This window comes from Panthera pardus, unplaced genomic scaffold (assembly GCF_024362965.1).
Source record: "Panthera pardus isolate Hobbes unplaced genomic scaffold, ASM2436296v1 HiC_scaffold_13, whole genome shotgun sequence".
Classification (NCBI taxonomy): domain Eukaryota; kingdom Metazoa; phylum Chordata; class Mammalia; order Carnivora; family Felidae; genus Panthera; species Panthera pardus.
In genome coordinates, this window is record NW_026526688.1 from 151,608,434 (window position 1) to 151,615,315 (window position 6,882).

At 34.6% G+C, this 6,882-nt stretch overlaps 1 pseudogene; it reads left to right on the plus strand.

Moving 5' to 3' along the window:
• Positions 1 to 6,375: 6,375 nt before the first annotated feature.
• Positions 6,376 to 6,446, plus strand: LOC128776706 (U4 spliceosomal RNA; annotated as a pseudogene).
• Positions 6,447 to 6,882: the final 436 nt, after the last annotated feature.

Sequence of the window (6,882 nt, forward strand, 5' to 3'; positions counted from 1 at the left end):
CTATTTCTTTTCTGTGTGTGTATGTGTGTGTGTGTGTGTGTGTGTGTGTGTGTGTCCTCCATTGGTTTCAAACTTACATGCCTTCTATTTTATTTATTAGATTAAAGATAAAGATCTTAGCATGTATACTTAACTGAGTAATAATGAAAATTAGCTAATATTTCCGTTCTTCTCCTGAACAGAGACAATATTGCAAATATTCTTGTATTCTCCAGGGCATCATTGATTATTAATTTAGAGCTACATATTTTGTTCTAAAATATTATAATCATTATACTGGTACTAAAAATCATAGTTAAAATTAGGTTTGCAAAATATTTTACTTATTTACCCTTGCTTTTGTGTACCAATCTTTCTTTTTAACTTTTATTTTCTTCTTGCTGATAGACACCCTTTAGTGGTGTATTCAGAGAAGATCTGAGAGTAATACATTCTATTAGTTTTTATAAGTATGAAAATGCACTCTTTCAGTAAAGACTTCTTTTATTATAGAATTTTGGCTTGACTCTATATCTTTAGACACTTCTGGCCTCTGTTGTTCATGATAAGCCTGCAGCCAGTCAGGGACTTTCCATTTTTTTGGACTCTGTGTTTCCTCCTTATTATTAAAAAAATTATATTTCACTTTGATATTCTGAAAATTTACTACTATATTCGGACATGTGTTTGGGTCCCCCCCCCCCCCGCCCCCGATTAGGATTAGAGGTGATTTTTCAATCTGAGAGTCCATTTATTTTCTCTATTATAAAATGATTTAGGCCATTGTGTTTTTCAATTGTGCATCTTCTCCATTCATTCTCTCTTTCTGGAACTCCTATAAAAATGCACGTTGGGTGGAGAGGGGTGCCTGGGTGGCTCAGTTGGTTTAGTGCCTTTTGATTTCAGCTCAGGTCATGATCTCATGGATCCTGGGATCCTGCCTGGCAACAGGCTCCATGCTGACCACACAGAGCCTGCTTGGGATTCTCTCTCTCCCTCTCCCTCTGCCCTTCCCCTGATCACACTCTGTGTGTCTCTCTTTCTCAAAATAAATAAACATGAAAAAATTGTTAATGCGACTTGGACCTTGTCTTAATAGAGCCCTTATCTTTCTATGTTATATTCTGGTAATTTTCCTGAGGAAATCTTATGAGTTCTAAGTCTGTAAAGTAGTTCACTATTTTATCCGTCCATTTTTTTTATGACTATGTTTTTCATTTCTAGAGTTTCAGTTTGATTTTTTTCTTCAAATTTGCTTTTTTTTTTCTGACCACCTTGTTTTTGTTTAACTGATTCTTTTTTTATTTTAATGGGCCATTTTCTAAAGTCTCTTCCCTATTTTGTTGTCTATCAACTCTTTTTGTCATGGTGATTTTCTCGTCTATTGTTTTGTATGTTTTAATAATGAACTCATCCTCAGTGGTTATTGATTTAATTGGAGAACTACAGACCTTGGGTTATATAGGCACTTTGTAGGGATAGTTCTATGTTTGATTCTGCTGGAATCTCACTAAGGCCAGACTTTTTCCTTTTTCTTTCTTCTTTTTCTTTCCTTTTCTCTTTCCTTTGCTTTCCCTTTCCTTTTTTCTTTCCTTTTTCTTCTTTCTTTTTTCTCCCTTCCTTCTTTCCTTCTTTCTTTCATTCCTCCTTCCTTTCTTCCTTCATTTAAAAAAAAATTATGTGTATTTATTTTTAAGAGTGAGAGAGACAGAGCATGAGCAGGGGAGGGGCAGAGAGAGGGAGACACAGAATCCAAAGCAGGCTCCAAGCTCTGAGCTGTCAACACAGAGCCTGAAGCTGGGCTGGAACTCATGGAATGTGAGATCATGACCTGAGCTGAAGTCGGATGCTTAACTGACTGAGCCATCCAGGCATCCCTCACCCCCTTTTGTTTTAAAACAGGGTGGCAATCCCATGAAAGTAGTATTTGTTTACAAATAGCACCTATAACCAGCTGAAGTTTAAGATTATGATTGTGTGAGGGTGAACCTATCTCATCTCAGTTGACCATATTGGCTTAGGCCTCCTCTTTGTATGTGTTTATTTTCCTCATAACATAAACCTTTGTACAGAAAGAATCATCTTTTCTAATTTTCTTTTTCCGTGTCTTACACATTATAGATACTAAAACTGTATATATTCTTAACTAACTTGATAGGTTAGCAAGTAAAACTCATTTGAACTTAATACAAAAGAAATTAATACCATGAAACCAAAGAAGCCATAAGAACCATTGGTTTATATTGTAAATTTTATCAATGAAATAATAGTTAAACAATTAAGTTTAGAATAAAAGTCCAATTTCTCCAGTATTTTAAACGTGTTTTTCATGCAAGTAGAGAAAATAGTACAAATATACTTCAATAAAGGTATAAAGTATACAAATACAAATAAAGTATACAAATATACTTCAATAACTTCTAAGTTATTTTTCAGGTATAATGGTTTTGTTCTCTTAAGCCCTCCTGTAAATATTTATTTACCAAGAAAGCTATTACCTTCTTCTCTATGATAACAAAATGATAAGCTCATATTGAGGAAAACTAAAATTCCTAAAAGAGAAGGTATATTCTAAATATATTAATTATAAAAACAGCTTTAAATGTTAATCTATGTGCAAAACAATATCCAAAAATAAACCTTCTCTTACATTCACCCTATAGCAGAATAATAATACAAGATATTAGGAAGAAATCACACTGTTCATAATCAGCCCCTCCCAAAAGAATGACATTTCTATAGTTTGAGTCATCATAGAACATCTGTCATAATGTAAAGAAACCATATACATCATTAAGGTATTTTATGCTTGCCTATAGAAAATGCATCAGTATATAGACAGGTTTGCAACAGACAATAAGAGCTTCGCTGAAATTCTTTATGGGAAATACATCTATCCAGAGATATCCAGAGTAATTGGATCCTTTGCCATATAGATGGAAAATTAAAATCAAATACGTTAACATTAGCTAGATGTGTGACCATGGACAAATCACTCACCTGCATTGACACCTACCTCCTTTATGTGTAGAATGGAAAAGAGAGACTTAGATATGGTCTACTGCAATATGAATAGTGTAGATTCTAATTGCATGGGCCCTAAGAACTCACTGGAATGTAACATTGATTCTGGAAAGAACCTAAAACAAATTTGGAGTCTATAGAAGAACTCAGAATCTCAGAATCTCAAACCCCTAATCTCTTTGTTCCTTAAAAGTGAGAACATTCCATTTAAAAAAGGTAGGAAAATTTTAGACACCAAATGAGGACTCCCCCACCCCAGGTTTCTGAACTGCTAGCAAGTTGCCTGCTTCCTATGAGGAGAAAAATAAAATAAAATAAAATAAAATAAAATAAAATAAAATAGTAAAGTAAAAGTGAAATAAAATAATAAAAGAGTAAAATAAGTAAAATAAAATGAAATAATTCAAAACTTCCTTTTAATCAGAATAATTTCAGAGAAATTGAAAAATTTCTGAGAAATTGTTATACTGGAAAACTGAAATTTTGAAATAAGCACAATTAATTTTAGCCCCAATTCAAGGGAGTTGAATTACTAGACTTGATTTTAATAAGGGGCAGCTATTACTTGGGTTTTATGGGTCATTTAATCTAAAAGACCAATATATATCTTCTTCAAAGAAAATAAATAAATAATTCTTTAAAGAAATAATTTGGCCTGTGATGAGTGTTGTTCAACTTAGAGAAAATCTATCAAATTCTCTCTCTCCCTCTCTCTCTCACCACATCATATAACTATAAAATTAAAGAGTTTCTTTTACAAGATATAAACAGAATAGATTTGCTTATATAAAACAGAGAACCACTTCAAAACTGGACAAAATGAGTCATTGCCTTGTATTAGTGTCATAGCTCAGACTGTTGGGTCAGGTTGTTATCTTTTAATCACTATTACCAGTTTATAGCTATAGACTTGGAGAAACTTCACTTTTGCCCTTAGTTTTTTCCTCTATGTAACAGTATACATAGGAATTCTGAGTACATTCAATTGGAAGAAATATTAAGAGAGGAATAAAGAGACACAAAGAATGAGAGACAGAGACAGAGAGAGAGAGATCATTTAATCTAATGCCTGGTCCAAAAAAATTGCTCAAATATCTTCGCTATTTTTCTTCCTATGATCATTATTGTTTTTGTTTATACAATTACTTTGTGATGAAAATTAATGGACTATCACATCCAACACTGTGAAGTAACAGATTTTTATACACAGAAGGCCCAATTTAAATCCATTTATTTCTTTTTTTTTATTTATTTTTTATTTTTTTAACGTTTTTATTTATTTTTGAGACAGAGAGAGACAGAGCATGAACAGGGGAGGGTCAGAGAGAGGGAGACACAGAATCTGAAACAGGCTCCAGGCTCTGAGCTGTCAGCACAGAGCCCGACGCGGGGCTCGAACTCACGGACCCGAGATCATGACCTGAGCCGAAGTCGGCCGCTTAACCGACTGAGCCTGAGCCACCCAGGCGCCCCAAATCCATTTATTTCTTTATGAAGAAAAGCACATTAATAAACAACAGTAATTTTTCTGTAACCTGGGATAACTTCTTTGAGCTATATTTAGGGGACTGGTCATTTTTTTGATCATTCAACACAACTTATTGAAATTTACTATGTACCAGATCCTGGTCTGATGCTGTAAAAAACTGTGGAGACCAAAACAGTTTAAACACCTGCCATTATAAAGCTTATATTATTGGAGCAGGAGAGTGGATAAATATATATGTGTATAGGTATATATACATATACAGTGCTTTTTATATATTATGTATATATATAGTGTCAGAGAGTGATGTTTTAGAATATAGGATATATAACTGGGTAAAAATAGAGTGTTGGGACGTGGGGAAAGGAATTAATTTAAACAGTGTGGTCAGAAGGATTCTGACAAAAATGAAGTGAAAGAGCAAGCCATGAAAATATAATGAGGGATAAAAGGCAGCATGATAACTGAGGTAAAGTCCCTGAGTGTGGATTGTGTTTGGCATGTTTGTTCATAATACCAACCTAGCAACTTGGTTGAAAGAACTCAGTTTCATAAAGCTGTTATGTAACATCTGGCACATAGTAGACACTCTGCGTGTGATGATTACTTTTATGAAATGAAAATATGGGCTACATGACTGTATGTATTTGGCGGCATGGGAGTGGTGACTAGAAATATCTATAGAGAGATATTTGCTGATAAAGAAGTGGTTGAAGACCTTTCAAATATAAGAAAGCACCAAAAAGAAAGAGTAGACTCTTAAAGAAAACACCAGGAAAGCCCAAATGTAAGGAAGAGAAATGTTTGACTGCCTAGGGGTCTTTACAATTAAGTCCATCGCTTCTTCCCTAAATCAGTTTCTGTGCTGACACTGTAAAAACAGTGCAACATGTTTTTAATGTGTGCAACATGTTAAAAAAGAAATAGAATTAATGCCTTATATGGACTTAGATCGATAAACATTTTACTTATACTTTTTTCATTCTCTTTTGTCATGTTAAAGCATTTAGAAATTATTTTAAAGAATCTCAGCAGCTATTTGTTAGAAAGTGACAGTGAAAGAAATCAGAAAATAAGAATTTGAATTGACTGAAGAGAGAGAGAGAGAGAGAGAGAGAGAGAGAGAGAGAGAAAGCACAGGATGGGCAGAGAGAGACAGGGAGAGAGAATTCCAAGCAGGTACAGGCTGTGAGTGGGAAGCCCCATTCGGGGGGCTCCATCTCACTACAGTGAAATCATGACCTGAGCTGAAATCAAGAGTCAGATGTTTAAATGACTGAGCCATCCAGGTGCCCCACTATTATTTATTCTGGATCACTCTTGTGAAAAAAAAAATGAATTAAATATCTTTAATATATCAAAAGCTCTCATTATGGTATTATTTCTCACAGGACAAATATTGCCTCTAATAATCTTTCATGGTAAGTAATAGTAGAAAAAAATAATACATTGTTCTAAAGAGACAAATTGTTCACTTACTAGGAATGATTTATCTGGAAAGGATGACAAAGAGTCTCTTTCCATATAAAAGGCAGGGATTATTTCCCTTCTGGCTGCTAGATGTCTGAGTGTGCCTAGCTACGTGAATTTGTTTAGCACAGAAGTATGAAAAGCATTATAGGTAAATAGGGAAGGGATGTTTCTCCTAGTTAAACTTGGCTGTGTTTGTCTTAGCTCCAAAAAACTACAATATCACAGAACAAAGGGATAGTATCATTGAATGCGTTCGTTCTTCCTTACTCCTTCTAAACCCTCAATGAAGTGTAAATAATTCTCAGAAGCCCCTTAACCCAATTTTATAGGTAGATCTCAGGATGAGAAGAACACTAGTCTAAGCCGCATTAAGATTCTGTACCAGAACTGTCATTGGAACTTGGAAACATCTCAGCTTTGCGCAGTGGCAGTATCGTAGCCAATGAGGTTTATCCGAGGCGCGATTATTGCTAATTGGAACTTGGGAACATCTGCAGACAAAAGTGTGCCCCAAACAGCAGCCTGTTTCAGTCTCAATCACTATGGGAATGATACTATTAACTACAACAAGCACTTTTAACTAAAGGAATTTCAAGGCTACAACCAGCATCAGGTCAAAGAAAAACCACATTTCCTGGTAAAAAGAAAAATATGAATGCTGTACAAAGTTGACATTTTAAAATTCCTTCAAAATTGGTTGTAAGATAATTTTGTCCAATTAGAATATAAGCCACAAAAAGAAGACATAAACATACTTTTTGTATCACCCAGTCAGCTAGCATTGTGCATTTTCCATGTTGTAATTGTACGTTCTAAGCAGGTGTCAAACTTGAGTCTAGGCAGTAAAGATATTCTAGGAACAGTTGGGGCAGACCTAAGAGAAGTGGCTGAGGAGCCTTCTAGGACACCCCATCCTTAGC